The sequence below is a fragment of the Papio anubis genome, chromosome X (genome assembly GCF_008728515.1).
Source record: "Papio anubis isolate 15944 chromosome X, Panubis1.0, whole genome shotgun sequence".
Taxonomy (NCBI): Eukaryota; Metazoa; Chordata; class Mammalia; order Primates; family Cercopithecidae; genus Papio; species Papio anubis.
The window spans coordinates 74,918,949-74,936,119 of record NC_044996.1 but is presented as its reverse complement, the minus strand read 5'-3'; positions in this window follow the sequence as shown (position 1 = coordinate 74,936,119).

Here is a 17,171-nt window from a genome sequence, read left to right as displayed (position 1 = left end):
TGCTTTTTTTATTTTTAATTGACACATAATAATTGTGCATATTTATGGAACACAGGGTGAGTTTTGACACACATATATGCTATGCTATGTAATGATCAAATCAGGGTAATTGACATATTCACTATCTCAAGAATTTATCATTTCTGTGTGGGGAGAACACTCAAAATCCTCTTTTACAGCTATTTTGAGATATACAATACATTATTGTTAACTATTATAAGGTCCTTTTTAAGTTTCCTTAATGTCTTTAAATTCCCAAAGTGATTAAGCCCTGCTCATCATGCAAGACGACACCTCCCATCTCTGTTTCTTCTCACTCTTTTGCCTTCTGCCTGGGATATCCTTTTTCTATTTCCACTACCTTCTTCCCCATGTACAAATGCTGTGCATCCTTTAAGTTCCAACTCTAATGCCATCTTTACCAATAAATCATCTGGATTTCTCCTGCATTTGAATTCTCATACCCTGTCTCTGTGCCTTCCTCAGGCACTGAGCCCTTTCTACCTTAGATCATGCTCTTTGGAATAGGGCCAGGAGAAAGAGTATGAAAACAGCAAATGCTACCATTAAAGGAGATGCTTATTACTGCAACCCACTATCTGAGATTTCAAGGCACCTCTGAGGAGATTTGGTGCCCTAGGAATGCTGGTCAAGGACAATGTCAGACAACCCCAAGAGCATTCCCTGTTGTTTATACCCTAGTTTCCATCATCAAGATTCTTTCAATAATGAGCCTCTCTTCTCATTGTTTAGCCTCATTACTACTGATATGTTCAATTATCAAACCCTTGACCATACCTTTTACCTCCCATACTAAGCCTCTAGCAAGTGGTCCAGGCAGATTTTGATTTGAACAGTCAGTTGCTAAAGGATGTACACCTGGAACAAAGATGACACTATAACAAAATTCCTGTTGTTGGTGGACCCACCTGAAGATAGAGGCCCCAAATATTAGCAACAATGCCTTTCTGTATCTCAAAGGGCCTTCTTGTTAGAATGAGGGATAAAATATCTGATGAGACAGTATCTTTCATTTCTGTTTCAAATGAAACTTCCAAGCTCCCTCCAATAGCATGGACCTCCGAAAGAATAAGTTTCTTCCTTCCTTCAATTCTAATGGAAAATTCCAGTAAATCTGAAAAAAAAAAATCAGAAACTTTACTGTATCAGTCAGGATTGTGTTCAGAATCCTGTACACATGTAACAGAAACCCAAGTCCAGTTACTTAAACAAGAAATTAGTTTTCTTCTTCTCATGAAGCCAGAAGGCTGATGGCATGCAGTCCCGGGAAGATACAGCAGCTCCACAATATTTCATTTTGCAAGATGACTGCTGCAACTCTAGACATTACATGTGCATTCCAAGCAGGATGAAGAAAAGGCTGGATGGAGAAAGCCAGCAAGATTTGTCTCTTTTGTCAGGAAAACAATAATGTTCCCCAAAGCCCCACCTAGTAGATTTCCACATACATCACATTGGCCAGAACTGATTACCTTTTGCTGCACAGACACACAGTATGTGTGTGTGTGTGTGTGTGTGTGTGTGTGTGTGTGTGTGTGTGTGTGTGTGTAAAATCTCATCTAAAGTCTTCCCAACAACCCTAGAAGTTAGATACTATAGTCTTCCTATTTAATAGATGATGAAATTCAGGCTCAGAGAGTGTAGATGACTTGTACAAGATCATACCTCCAGCAAGTGGTCTAGGTTGAATTTGAAGTGGAGAGTCAGATGCTAAAGGCTGTATTGTTTAACCACACCAAAGTGCCTGACATAATGTTGGCACTTAAGTAAATCAATGACAGTGGCACTTTCTGCCACTGTCAGCTACTTCAAGGGATCATATGCCTTCAAATCTGGGGCCACTCATCACATACCCTCTTGTGGCCATATACACACTGCTCTCCTGCCTACCTTTCTCCCTTTCTAGGGATTTCTCTCCAGAGCAGTAGAGACTTTTGCAGCTTAATACAGGGAATCTCTGGCTTGCAGACAATCCTTATTGCTATGATAAAAGATATTGTTTCAAGGACAACAGGCAAAAGTCACTCTTTGAAGCAAAGAGAAAAGATAAGTTTTATAGAGATATGACCAAGTTTGACTATGATGGCTCCTTGGTGTAGTGTCCCAGTCACATCAGCCTACTGTTAACTATAAGCCTGGCAGTCAGGAGACATGTCTTAGCCCAGGTTTTGTTATTAATGTGTTAATGACCTTGGACAAGTCACTGCCCGGTTCTCAATCTGAATTTTTAACATCTGTAGAAGAAGGGGCTTAGATAAATAAGATTGGTTTGAAAGATGAGCTAACATCTATAAATGTATGACCTAGAATTAAGAGGATGATGGTCAGAGTCATGTACATGCACATACATGCTTGCAAAAACACACATATGCACAGTTTTGACTAAGTTCTATCACTTGTGTAACCAACAGACATTTACAGAACACATTTTCATAAGGACCAAATTTAGCGTTCTCTCTGCTTGCCAAGGCTAAGCCATGTGATCCTTTTTCTTATAATCTACACCCACTCACAAGAAGAATGTTGTTTTTCATTATGTCACCCAAATTATATTTGTTAAAGTGAGTGAGACTGGACTCTGAGCCTGAGGAGCCTGCTTAATTGCATTTTTTCAGTATATTAAGTTATCTTGGGTGCTCAAGTCTGACTATGATGAGAAGAAAATCTGCCAGTGTTTGGGTCTTATCCACCAGCACTGAGGGTGGTCTTAGAGTTTGCTGAGCAATGGGGGAGATTTTTTTTAATGTTCATATTCCTCTTATTAAGCTTCTGAGCCTATTTTTCCATTAATCTCACTCCTAGCAAAGGCTCCAGGACATATCTGGGCCTGGGTCTTTACACAATAGGTTGATACAATGAATCCAGGGAATAGGCCCCAGCCTCCCAGGATCCCAGCTCCCCTAGCAACTCCTTCATTTTGCTTCTCACCATTCAAAAGACAAGTGAAAATGCAAATATTTTAGTGCAATACATGGACTTTATTTTCCACAGTGTGGGTAGTTTCGTGCCCCTTACATGTAGAGGAGCATCATGTACAGTGGTAAAGGCAATCATTGGGACTTAGAAAGCCTGGCTTCTGTTCCAAATTGTGCCCTCATCTATGTGACCTTGGGAAAGTCTTTTCTATCCTTCTGAGCTTTTAAAAATTCATTAATAAAATGACAGGGTTGAACTACTAATCTCTGAGGACCCTTTTGGTCCTAACAATCATGGTTTGCCCACACAAACATATTCATGTCAGAACGCACTCTCCCAGAACTTGGGGCTGTAAGTCTAATTAACATCATCTTCAGTACCTGAGGGCCATACAACTCCAAGGGAAACCATTCACACAGTGGGGAATACCACTCACCCGATGCCATGAAATCATCTGGAACCATGTTTAAGATAATCTGACAGAGGCTTTTTGAGCATGATGCCAAACATGGCATATATCTTGAGCCAGTCATGCTGGTTGAAAGCCTGTTTCCCTCCAACCCTTGCTACAGGAGCCACTCCGAAAAGACAGGTTCCCTCTTTACTGAGAAGGCATAGATCATTAGCTATCTCTCTTGATCTCATTCCCCAAAGCTTGGGGTCCCTGAGGAGTGGCATCTCTGTCCAATGGAAGGAGAGCTTGCATTATGTAAAAGAAACAATTTGGTTCAATTTGGTTAAAGGTAGAATATCTGAAGGGAGCATATTGGCCTGAATAAGATCAGCAGGCCTTTTGGGGCCCCTGACTAGCATCTTGAGCAGCACAAAAGCCCAAATGCCAAGGGAAGAAGAAAGTCGCAGAAAGGTAAGATTAGGTTGCTTTAAACTAAGTGGAAGATTTTGCAAGTTTCCTGGGGCCAAACCAAGAGTGTATCATCCACACCCAGCCAAGGTATGTATCAGAGAGTCATGAGGTATTTCCTCAAGGGTGTCCTTGGTGCATGGTGGTGGGGCGGGGGGGTGGAGGAAGAGATTATACTCCTCCCAGGAGAATGAGCTGAAGGAATTATGCGGAAATATCAAATATGATTATAGTAGACCAGGACCTGTGTACATCTATAACTATTCACAAGGGACTCCAGAGAACTAAAACTCCACTTCCACTACATGCTCTGTATACATGGACTCTGGCCCTGCTGACCAGACTAACTGGCTCCTCCAGCCATACACTTGAACATTTTCCCTCACTGGATTCAGTTTCCCAGTATGAGTGAACTTGAATGCAATCATAGATTTCAAACTGTTTTGTGAAGCCCTAAGGTACAGGTTCAAATGGTGTGGCTTGAGCAGGTGGCTTAAGGGCTACCTCACGGATGAGAAAGGCAAGGAGAGGCCAAGTGGGCAGACATGCAGACTCCATAACACACACTTCAACAGAGCATTTCTGCTTCTATCTATTTTATATATTAGGCTTCCATGAAATAATCCATTTGAAAAAAAATTAATCCAATGCTAAAAGTAGTTGGAAAACCACTGGCTTGCAGGTTTGCAGGTTTGCTAAATTCCCTAGAAGCACTAATGTTCTTTGATTCTATAAAGGAAGAGTCAGAAATTGAGAAGAGTTATTTTTTTCTTGGAAGACTGATACTCTGTTGGGAAGAAAAGGCACTGAAAACCTCAAGAAGTAGCAAACAACCATCTTTCACTGGGCTATATAAAAGATCAGTGGTTGAGCTTTGCCTTTGCCTTCTAGTTGGAGCATGAGGTGAATATAATCTTCTGTGCTTTAATTACTTTCCCGTAGCTGAGATTCCAACTGAAAGAAAACTGATTTAGCTCTAAAGGAGCCTGGAGGCATGGGTGCAAGGGCTCCTAGGTTTCAAGTGGAGCTCTGTTCAAGAAAGCTAACCAGTGACAAGTGTTATCCTCATCCAAACGTTTCAGAACAATTAGTCAATGTATCTACATGTATCTAGTTTATGATTTTATGAAAATATTAGATATTTATTTTAAGAGAGAGAAACTATACATTTTAGCACCACCTGCTGGTATTAAATTACCTCTGGAAACAAAAAACCAACTACTTACCTTACTTGTAACCTGGACATCTTCTAGCACTAATTATAAAGATCACTTACCTACTTCAGTCATATGATCACTTGAGTGATTCAATTGTAGAAATAGAGAGTCATCATCAAAGGAAGATTCTTTTTATTTTGTTTTGTTTTTGATTTTGATTTTTCATTTCAATGGTTTTGGGGAAACAGGTGGTGTTTGGTTGCATGAAAAAGGTCTTTAGTGATGATTTCTGAGATTTTGGTGCACCCACCATTCAAGCAGGGTACATGGTACCCAACGTGTAGTCTTTTTTTTTTTTTTGAGACAGAGTCTCACTCTGTTGCCCAGGCTGTAGTGCAGTGGTGCCATCTCAGCTCGCTGGAAGCTCCACCTCCCGGGTTCACACCATTCTCCTGCCTCAGCCTCCCAAGTAGCTGGGACTACAAGTGCCTGCCACCACACCCAGCTAACTTTTTGTATTTTTAGTAGAGACTGGGTTTCACTGTGTTAGCCAGGAAGGTCTCGGTCTCCTGACCTCATGATCCGCCTGCCTTGGCCTCCCAAAGTTCTGGGATTACAGGTGTGAGCCACTGCACCCAGTCCCCAATGTGTAGTATTTTATCCCTCACCCCCTTCCCACCCTTCCCCCTTAGTCTCCAAAGTTTATTATATCATTCTTATGCCTCTGCATTCTCATAGCTTAGTTCCCACTTATAAGTGAGAACATATGATGTATGTTCATATATACATATATATGTGTGTATGTGTGTGTGTGTGTGTGTGTGTATATATATATATATATATATAAAAAATGGATTTCTCTCCTTCCTCAGGAACACCAATTATTCTTAGGTTTGGCTATTTAACATAACCCCAAATTTCTCAGAAGCTTTGTTCATTTTTTTATTCTTTTTTCTTGTCTTTGATTGGTTTAATCTAAAGGCCTTGTTTTCAAGCTCTCAAGTTCTCTCTTCTGCTTGTTTTATTCTATTGTTGAAACTTTCTAGTGCATTTTGTATTTCTCTAAGTGTGTCTTTCACTTCCAGAAATTGTGATTGTTTCTTCTTTATTATATCTATTTCTCTGGAGCATTTTTCATCCATATCCTGTATTTTTTTTTTAATTTCTTAAAGTTGGTTTCTGTCTTTCTCTGGTACCTCTTTCAGTAACTTAATAATCAACTTTCTGAATTCCGTATCTGACAATTCAGACATTTATTCTTGGTTTGGATCCATTGCTGATAAGCTAGTGTGATTTTTTTAGGGTGTTAAAGGACCTTGTTTTGTCATATTACCAGAATTACTTTTCTGATTCCTTCTCATTTGGGTAGACTATTTCAGTGGAAATATCTAGAACTCAAGGGCTGCTGTTCAGATTCTTTTGTCCCATGAGGTGGTCCCTTGATGTGCTGCACTCCCTCTTCCCCTAGGGATAGGGCTTCCTGTGGCTGTTATTGCTCTTCTGGGTCTAGCCATCCATTGGGGCTACCTGGCTCTGGGCCGGTACTGGGGAATGTCTACAAAAGAGTCCTGATTCAAACTATACTATACTATACTATATATATTCAAACTATACTATAAGGCCATAGTCACCAAAACAGCATGGAACTGGTAAAAAATAAGCACATAGATCAATGGAACAGAATAAAGAACCCAGAAATAAACCCAAATATTTACAGCCAATTGATCTTCAACAAAGCAAACAAAAACATAAAGTCGGGGAAGGACACTCTGTTCAACAAATGGTGCTGGGATAATTGGCTAGCCACATGTAGGAGAATGAAACTGGATCCTCATCACTCACCTTATACAAAAATCAACTCAAGATGGATTAAGGACTTTAACATAAGACCTGAAACTATGAAAATTCTAGAAGATAACATTGGAAAAACCCTTCTACACATTGGCTTAGGCAAGGATTTCATGACCAAGAACCAAAAAGCAAAGGCAATAAAACCAAAGATAAATAGCTGGGACCTAATTAAACTAAAGAACTTTTGCATGGCAAAAGCAACAGTCAGCAGAGTAAACAGACAACTCACCGAATGGGAGAAAATCTTCACAATCTATACATCTTACAAAGGACTAACATCCAGAATCTACAACAAACTCAAACAAATCAGTAAGAAAAAAAACAAACAATCCCATCAAAAAGTGGACTGAGAACATGAATAGACAATTCTCAAAAGAAGATATACAAATAGCCAACAAGCATATAAAAAAATACTCAGCATCACTAATGATTAGGGAAATGCAAATCAAAACCACAATGTGATACCACCTTACTCCTGCAAGAATGGCCATAATCAAAAAAATAAAAAAATAGTAGATGTTGGCGTGAATGCAGTGATCAGGGAACACTTCTACACTGCTGGTGGGAATGTAGACTGGTACAGCCACTATGGAAAACAGTGTGGAGATTCCTTAAAGGACCAAAAGTAGAACTACCATTTGATCCAGCAATCCCACTACCAGGTATCTACCCAGAGGAAAATAAGTCATTATTCGAAAAAGATATTGCATACACATGTTTATAACAGCACAATTCACAATTCACAACTGCAGAATCATGGGACAAACCCAAATGCCCATCAATCTCACAGTGAATAAACTATTTTATATATATATATCCATATATATATATGATGGAATTCTATGCAGCCATAAAAAGGAATGGATTAACAGCATTTTCAGGGACCTAGACGAGACCGGAGACTTATTCTAAGTGAAGTAACTCAGGAATGAAAAACCAAACATCATATGTTCTCATTGATATGAGGGAGCTAAGCTATGAGGACCCAAAGGCATAAGAACAATACAATGGACTTTGGGGACTTGGGGGCAAGAGTGGGAGGGGTGTGAGAGATAAAATCTACAAATATGGGGCAGTGTATACTGCTTAGCTGATACTTGCACCAAAATCTGACAAATCACCACTAAAGAACTTACTTACATAACCAAATACCACCTGTAATCCAATAACTTGTGGAAATATATAAATAATAATAAATAAATAAATTCCATTGTCACAGCTATGTTATTTTAGACCTTAACTGCTCTTGATCTCCCAAAACGCCATGTGGAAACGCAACTCCTTCTAGAAAGAGATACTTCTTAAACTGTTAGCCACTTACACGAGGAATTTTTAGACATTAATTGGTAGTCACCTTCAAAAGTGCTATGATTTAGATTTTCTGTGGACAGTACTAGTGTATACCTATTGTCCTAACATGGTTATTAGTAGTAGTCCATTTACTCTCAACTTGTCCCAGTTTGGAGGATGAATTTTAAGTTTCCTTTAGCCACAACATTTGCCATCACATTATACATTTGGGTTTTCCAAGCCCAACACTCCTAAGGCTGATTAGTTCTTTCTAGGCATTATGCCTACAATTCAGAAGGTTCCCACTAAGTGGACAGTACTGCCTGAATGTGGCTTTATGAGCAAACTTTTAGGCAAGCAGGAGTTGATGGATAATACTTAGAACACAGATAACACTTGTGGTATAATATTTGTTAAATTGAAAAGTTTCAATACAAGCTAATCATGCATTACTAATAGTTTTATAAGTTTAAAGGCTACAGTGAAGAATTACCTTTTTGAAAAAACTGCATACATATATATTAAATGTCAGCACCTATAACACACCACCTCACTTATTTGTTTACATGAGTGACTCTCTCTGCTAGACTTTGGTCCCTCCGTAGCAAGTCACACGTTCAACATAAAAGCAGTAGAGTAACATTTTAAAAAGTCACTCAATAGGCTTTTCCTTCTCAGTCATTTGTATTGTCAGCACAGACCAGAGTTTCTCCACCTCAGTATTCTTGACATTGAGGGGCTGTCCTGTGCATTGTAGGATGTTGAGCAGCATCCCTGGCCCCTACGCACAAGATGCCAATAGCACCATCCCAGTTATGACAACAAATATGTCTCCAGATAGAACCAAAATTCTTTGGAGGAAAAAATCAACCACTATTGAGTAGTTAGGACTGAAGGAGGAGACAAGACAGGTGGGCCTGAGAGTGGTCTCACAGGGGTTTGCACACCCTTCTCCTGCAGGATATAGAGAAAGCAAAAGAGGGTTCCTAAGCCAACCAGTGAGAGAAGAGGAGATTAATGAGCTAAAGTACAGGGACCTCCTCACTGGAGGAGGACCTAGCAACATCTATGGGCCTCAGAAGCAAGTGAATACACAGTGGCCAAAAGACTAGGTAGTCTGACATAATGACAATTATAGTAATTGCTGGAAAAATCACCACGTGGGTGTGAGGGCTCAGAACAAAGTTAAGCTCTGTAATGAAAGAAAGAAAGAGAGAAAGAAAGAAAGAAAGAAAGAAAAAAAGAAAGAAAGAAAGAAAGAAAGAAAGAAAGAAAGAAAGAGAGAGAGAGAGAGAGAGAGAGAAAGAAAGAAAGAAAGAAAGAAAGAAAGAAAGAAAGAAAGAGAGAGAGAACGAGAGAACGGAAGAGAAAAAGAAGGAAGGAAGGAAGGAAGGAAGGAAGGAAGGAAGGAAGGAAGGAAAGAAGGAAGGAAGGAGGGAGAGAAAGAAAGTTACATTTTTGTGCTGCTTTGTGACTAGTCCATTCCTATTGCTCCACATTCTTCGAAATCTCAAGAAAGTGATGAGTGGTTTTCTTAGTATTCATTCACTTAGAATTCAGAACCTCCGAAGTACTTGCCCTGCATCTTTTTTGTACAGAGGAATAACTGCTTTCGGTTCCATGTGAGTCTCCTCTGCTTTCACTCTGTTTCAGATGAATAAAGAAACATGTCCACCACATCACAATTCTATATGTTTACTTAGGCTGGATGCTCCAGAATGTCTATAGATGACGCCCTGTGATTTTGCTTTCCTGTTGGGATATTTTTTTTCTCCACCTCTTTCCTCTCCTACCTAATTTCCCTGCTCTTTGGAGCACATGGCTGTGTAAAAGATAATTTGCCTTTCATTGCTCAAAATTGTCTCTTACAAATCCTAGAGATTTAATCAGCTTTAGAACCTGATTTCTGCCACAGACTGCTTACAGAAGCCATCCCTTTCTTCTCCAAAGCTCCAAACTTCTTACAGAAACCATGCTCTTTCTTTTTCTTCATTTTATTTTATACCATGAACTACAAATGCATGCTTCAATATACACAGAACATTGACAGCCAGATAGGAACTTTGTAACATCCCTTTGGGAGCTTGGACTTGAGCTGATCAACCTTTCTACCTGTCAGGCCAAATAAATTTCCACAATGCTGTCTTGTTAGACAGAGGATCTGTGCAGAACCAGTTGTGCTGGAGTAAGGGAAGAAGAAGAAAAAAACAAGGGGGAGTTTAATTATGGAGAAAACTCAAACACTGCAAGTTGATCATTAAGAGGATCATTAAGATAGCCTTACTGATCTCATCAGTTATCTGAATTCACTTAACTACATCAGCCTCTTTGGCTTTGCTTAAGATGTACCCCATGCCTGTAATGACTTCCTTCTCCTTTCTACCTAATAAATCCTTAAGGCCCAACTCAACCTTTAGTTCTTCTAGGAAGCCTACCTTTCCTCCTTTAGTCTCAAGGATCTCTCCTTTCTCTGAACTTCTACAACACTTACTGTCACTTAGCACTTAGCATAGATTGACCTGTAACATATCCTGTACTTCTGTCTTTGTTAGTTATTTAATTTTTCCCAGAAGCTCCTTAAGAAAAATAATGATGTACAGTGATTTTCCATATTATTCATAGGAGGCACACAGCAAACAATTTATAATAAGGACATATTTACTGAATAATATTACAAGGGCCTTGGCATAGGAGCAGAATGTCAGGTGGTCATGCTCCCTTAGAAAGGTATGTTTTTGTACCCTTAACAGAGGATTTTGTCCACGGTCGGGTCTTATTAAAGTCAGTCTAATTTCTAAAAGTTTTCTCGAAGAGAGGCCTGGCTTCAAGCTGCCTTCAGGCTCTGAGACCTTGTCCCTTTATATAATAACAGCAAACACTGGTGGAGAATATGTGCTAGGCACCATTATAAGTGCCTTGTGTCAATTACATCATTTTAAACTTCTAAGCCTTATGAGACGGGTTATATGCTCATTTTACAGAGTGGGAAACTAAAGCACAATAAAGTAAAGTAATTTTTTCAAGGCCACACAGTAAGTAGGGGAACTTCAATAAAAACCCATGAAGTCTGACCCCAGGGTGTGCTCTTTTTATCACTTTGTAGCACTTCTGCCCTTAGTTGGAAACAGATAGACAATATCAACAAATAATTATAATCAGACTTAAAATGGCAGTATGCAAAGGATGTAGATTTGAAAAATAAAAGGTTGGTACAAACAAATAACCTTGTCATAGACACAAAGTCAGTACCATATAGGTGAGCATGCACATGATGCTGCCTGCCACCTCTGGGCAAACCAATTTAACACTAAAGAAAGTTAGCACTATCACCAGCTTCCAAGGAAGAGGGTTTTCAACAAGAAAATTACTTCAAGGTGGGGAGGAGAAACAGACTTAAGTGACTAATGAGCTGCAAAAGAAATTAACAGGAAGATGTTTTTAGAGTTCAAAAAAGTGAAATGTCTTTAAGAATATTTCTTAAGTTCAAAAGAATGTAAATTTTTTGTACCCTCAGTGTGTTTAATTTCTCTATACTTAGATCCTGTCAACACATGTACAGGCAGGTCAGTTTTAGCTGATGGTCCATAACAGGTAACTCAAATTAAGATCATTATTGTAGTGATTATTTATTGCTATGTAATAAGCCACCTCAAAACTTAGTGGTGTAAAATAATCATTTTATAATTCTTACAAATATTAGGGATGAAGAATTTGGTCTGGACTCAGCTGAGTACTTCTTCTGCTGGACTCTCCTGGGTCAACCATATGACAATATTTATCCAATAGCTCAGCTGGGGCTGGGTGGTCTAAGATGGCCTCATTCATATGTGTGGCACTTGGTGCTCTCTGTTAGCTGAGCCTCTCTCTTAGCATGGTTTCTCATCCTCAAGGTGGCCAGCCTGGTCTTTTTTCATATGTGTCCCAAGAGTTCCCAGGAGTAAAAGAGGACAATTCCTATGCACAAGGGCTTTTTAAGATTCTGTTTGTATCTCATGTACTAATGTTTCAACGGCCAAAGCAAGTCACTTGGCCAAGTGTCAGTGTGGAAAGAACCATAAAAACAGATACTGGGAGGCATGATTCACTAGGGACAATTACTTTAACAATATACCAGAGCTGTTATTCAGAATTTAGCCAGACACATCTAGCCGACTGGCACAATCGTCTGCTTATTCTCCCATGTTGTTTGGGTTCTTCGTGAAAACTATTCAAATGTCTTCCAAAAACAATGCCTGGAGGAAATTTCAAGAGGGAGAAAACCCTGAGTCTCTCATCAGGTGTATCCTTGGCCTGTTTCTGCCACCAAATGCCAACAAAAGCAAAAGGAACCCTTAAAAGCATATTGCTAAATGAAAGGAGCCAATTTGAGAAGGCTACATACTGTATGGTTCCAACTACATGACATTCTAGAAAAGGCAAATCTATAGAGACAGATAAAAGATCAAGGACCGCAGAGTCAGTGGTCTCTGTGTGATGGCCACCTCAGTGTTGTGCTGTCTGCAGTGCTGCAGAGACAGTGGGACCAGCCACATCCTTCTGAAGGTGATGCCAGTCATGCAGCTGGACATATGACATATGGGAACAGATGCTGTCATTGTAAAAAATGACAGAATAATATATGGAATATGAGATTGTTTAGCCAGTCCACTTTTACATAAAAACAAAAGCTGCTATGAATTCAAGATCCACTTCACAGGAATCTGGGATACTGGTGTTGCTGAGAAAGTTAACTCGAATCAGAGGAGGAAAAAATGGCGGATAACAGGCAGGACTAAATCGCAGCTCCTATTCAGACCGACAGAACAGCATGTGGAGACTCACATCATGAACTTTTGCTTCAAGAGCTACTGCAGGAAAGCTGAGAGAATCCACAGACCCCTTAAAGGGAGTGGATTGCTCCTGCAGGACCCGGGAGACAGCCGAAATACTGTGAGTGCCCAAAGTGGGAAAGTGGGAAAGGGGGATCTCGATCACACACCCTCACTGAGGAATCTTAAGGTCCAGGAGAAGGATTTGACCTTACCTGGAGCTGAGATCATTTAGAGAGCCAAGTGAAATACAGGAGTAGAGGAAGCAGGGAGAAGAGTCCTGTGGACTCTTTTAGTCCCCAGAGAAGGCATGTCTGACTTTGTCTCACAGGAGTCCTTGGGGAGGGCTACCAGAGAAACTGGAAAAATACAAGGAGAAGGGGACCTCCAGCTGAACTTCGTAACAATTCTAACCAAATGCAAAGTGTCTTAGACAGAACGCGGGTTGCACAAAAGCTGAGTGAGGCTAGTAACTGCCAGCTTTCTTCCACTTCCCTGGTGACCTGCATGACACAGCAGAGGTGACCATAATCCTCCTGGGAACATAACTCCATTGACCTGGGAACAATACCCCATCCCCTACAGCAGCTGCAACAAGCCCCACCCAAGGAGAATCTGAGCTCAGACATGCCTAACCCTGCCCCCACCCGATGGTCTTTCTCTACCCACCCTGTTAGCTGAAGACAAAAGTCATATTCTCTTGGGAGTTCTAGGACCCCACCCACTGCATGATCCTCCCTATACTACCACAACTGAGGCTCTCTTGAAAGTGCTACCTCCTGGCAGGAGGCCAACCAGCACAAAACTAGTGCAATAAGCAACAATAATACAACTAAGGACCCTCACAGAGTCCATTTCACTCCTCTGCCACCCCCACCAGAGCAGGTGCTTCTATCCATGACTGAGAGCCTGGAAGATGGTTCACATCACAAGACTCTGTGCTGTGACAGACAACCCCCAGTACCAGCCTGGAACCTGGTAACCACATTGGGTGGCCAGACCCAAAAGAGAAATAACAATAACTACAGTTCAGTGCATAAGAAGCCACATCCCTAGGAAAAGGGGGAGAATATAACATCAAAGGACACCCCATGGGACAAAAGAATCTTAACTGCAGCCTTGAGCTCCAGATCTTCCCTCTAACATAGGCTACCCAAATGAGAAGGAACCAGAAAACCAATTCTGGTAATATGATAAAGCAAGGCTCTTTACCACACTCAAAAAATCACACTAGCTCACCAGCAATGGATCCAAACCAAGGAGAAATCCCTGATTTGCCAGAAAAAGAATTCAAAAGATTGATTATTAAGCTAATCAAGGAAGCACCAGAGAAAGGTGAAGTCCAATTTAATGAAATCAAAAAACTGATACAAGATATGAGGGGAGAAATCTTCAGTGAAATAGATAGAGTAAATAAAAACAATCACAATTTCTGGAAAGCAAGGGCACACTTATAGAAATGGAAAATGCACTGGAAAATCTCAGCAATAGAATCAAACAAGCAGAAGAAAGAACTTCAGAGCTCAAACAAAGACAAAGAAAAAGGAATTTAAAAAACAATGAATAAAGCCTCCAAGAAGTTTGGGATATGTTAAACGACCAAATCTAAGAATAATTGGCATTCCTGAGAAAGAAGAGAAATCTAAAAGTTGGGGAAACATATTTGAGAGGAATAATCAAGGAAAACTTCCCCAGCCTTGCTAGAGATCTAGACATCCAAATACAAGAAGCTCAAATAACTTCTGGGAAATTCATCACAAAAAGATCATCACCTAGGCACATAGCCATCAGGTTATCTAAAGTCAAGATGGAAGAAAGAATATTAAGAATTGTGAGGCAAAAGCACAAGGTAACCTATAAAGGAAAACCCGTAAGATTAACAGCAGATTTCTCAGCAGAAACACTACAAGCTAGAAGGGATTGGGGCCCTATCTTCAGCCTCCTTAGAATTTCACATCCAATTTATCAACCAAGAATTTCACATCCAGTAAAACTAAACTTCATAAATGAAGGAAAGATACAGTCTGTTTTAGACAAACAAATTATGAGACAATACACCACTACCAAGCCAGTACTACAAGAACTGGTAAAAGGAGCTCTAAATCTTGAAACAGATTCTCGAAATACACATCAAAACAGAACCTCCTTAAGACATAAATCTCACAGGACCTATAAAATAACAACACAATAAACTTTGAAAAAAAAAAAAACAGGTATTCAGGCAACAAATAGCATGATGAATAGAATAGTACCTCACATCTCAATACTAACATTGAATGTAAATGGCTTAAATGCTCCACTTAAAAGATACAGGATGGCAGAATGGATAAGAATCCACAAACCAAGTATCTGCTGCCTTCAGGAGACTCACCTAACACATAAGGAATCACATAAACTTAAGGTAAAGGAGTAGAAAAAGACATTCCACACAAAAGGACACCAAAAGCAAGCAGGAGTAGCTATTCTTATATCACACAAAACAAACTTTAAAGCAATACCAGTTAAAAAAGACAAAGAGGGTCATTATATAATGATAAAAGGCCTTGTCCAACAGGAAACTATCACAGTCCTACATATACATGCACCTAACACTGGACCTCCCAAATTTATAAAATAATTACTACTACACCTAAGAAATGAGAGAGACAACAACACAGTAATAGTGGGAGACTTCAATACTCCACTGACAGCTCTTGACAGATCATCAAGACAGAAAGTCACCAAGGAAACAATGGATTTAAACCACACCCTAGAATAAATGGACTTAACAGATATGTACCAAACGTTTAACCAAAAAACACAAAATATACATTCTATTCATCACTGCATGGAATATTCTCCAAAATAGACCATATAATAGGCCACAAAGTAAGTCTCAATGAATTTAAGAAACCTGAAATTATATCACTTGCCCTCTCTGACCACAGTGGAATAAAATTGGAAATTAACTCCAAAAGGAACCCTCAAAACCATGAAAATACATGGAAATTAAATAATCTGCCCCTGAATGATCTTAATAGTGACACAATCTATCAAAATCTATAAAATACAGCAAAGGTGGTGCTAAGAGGAAAGTTCATAACCTTAAAGGCCTACATCAAAAAGTCTGAAAGAGCACAAAAGACAATCTAAGGTCATAACTCAAGGAACTAGAGAAACAAGAACCAACCAAATCCAAGCCCAGCAGAATAAAAGGAAAAGCCTAGATCAGAGAAGAACTAAATGAAATTGAAACAAACAAAAAAAAAATACAAAGGATAAGTGAAATGAAAAGCTGGTTCTTTGAAAACAAAAATAATAATAGACCATTAGCAAGATTAACCAAGAAAAGAAGAGAGAAGAACCAAATAAGCTCAATTAGAAGCAAAGTAGGAGATACTGCAACTGACACCACAGAAATACAAAACGCCATGAAGACTACTATGAACAATTTTATGCACATAAACTATAAAACCTAGAGGAGATGGATAAATTTCTGGAAATACACAATCCTCCTAGCTTAAACCAGAAAAAAGTAGAAACCCTGAACAGGCCAATAGCAAGCAGTGAGATTGAAATGATAACAAAACAATTGCCAACAAAAAAAGTCCAGGACCAGATGGATTCACAGCTGCATTCTATCAGACATTCAAAGAAGAATTGGTAACGATCCTATTGACACTATTTCACAAGATAGAGAAAGAATCCTCCCTAAATTATTCTATGAAGCCAGCATCCTTCTAACACCAAAACCAGGAAAGGACATAACAAAAAAAGAAAACCACAGACCAATGTTGCTGATGAATATAGATGCAACAATCCTTAACAAAATAATAGCTAACTGAATCCAACAGCATATCAAAAAGATAATCCACCATGATCAAATGGGTTTCATACTGTGGATGTAGGGATGGTTTCATATACACAAGTAAGTAAATGTGATACACCACATGAACAGAATTTTTTAAATTCACATAATCATCTCAATAGATGCAGAAAATGCATTTGACAAAATCCAGCATCACTTTATGATTAAAACACTCAGCAAAATCAGCATAGAAGTGAAATATGTTAATGTCATAAAAGTTATCTATGACAAACCCAGAGCCAACATCACACTGAATGAGGAAAAGTTGAAAGCATTCCCTCTGAAAAGTGAAACAAGAGGAGGATGCTCACTCTCACCACTTCTATTCAACACAGTTCTGGAAGTCCTAGCCAGAGTAATCAGACAAGAGAAAGAAATAAAGGGTATCCAAATTGGTAAAAATGAAGCCAAACTGTTGC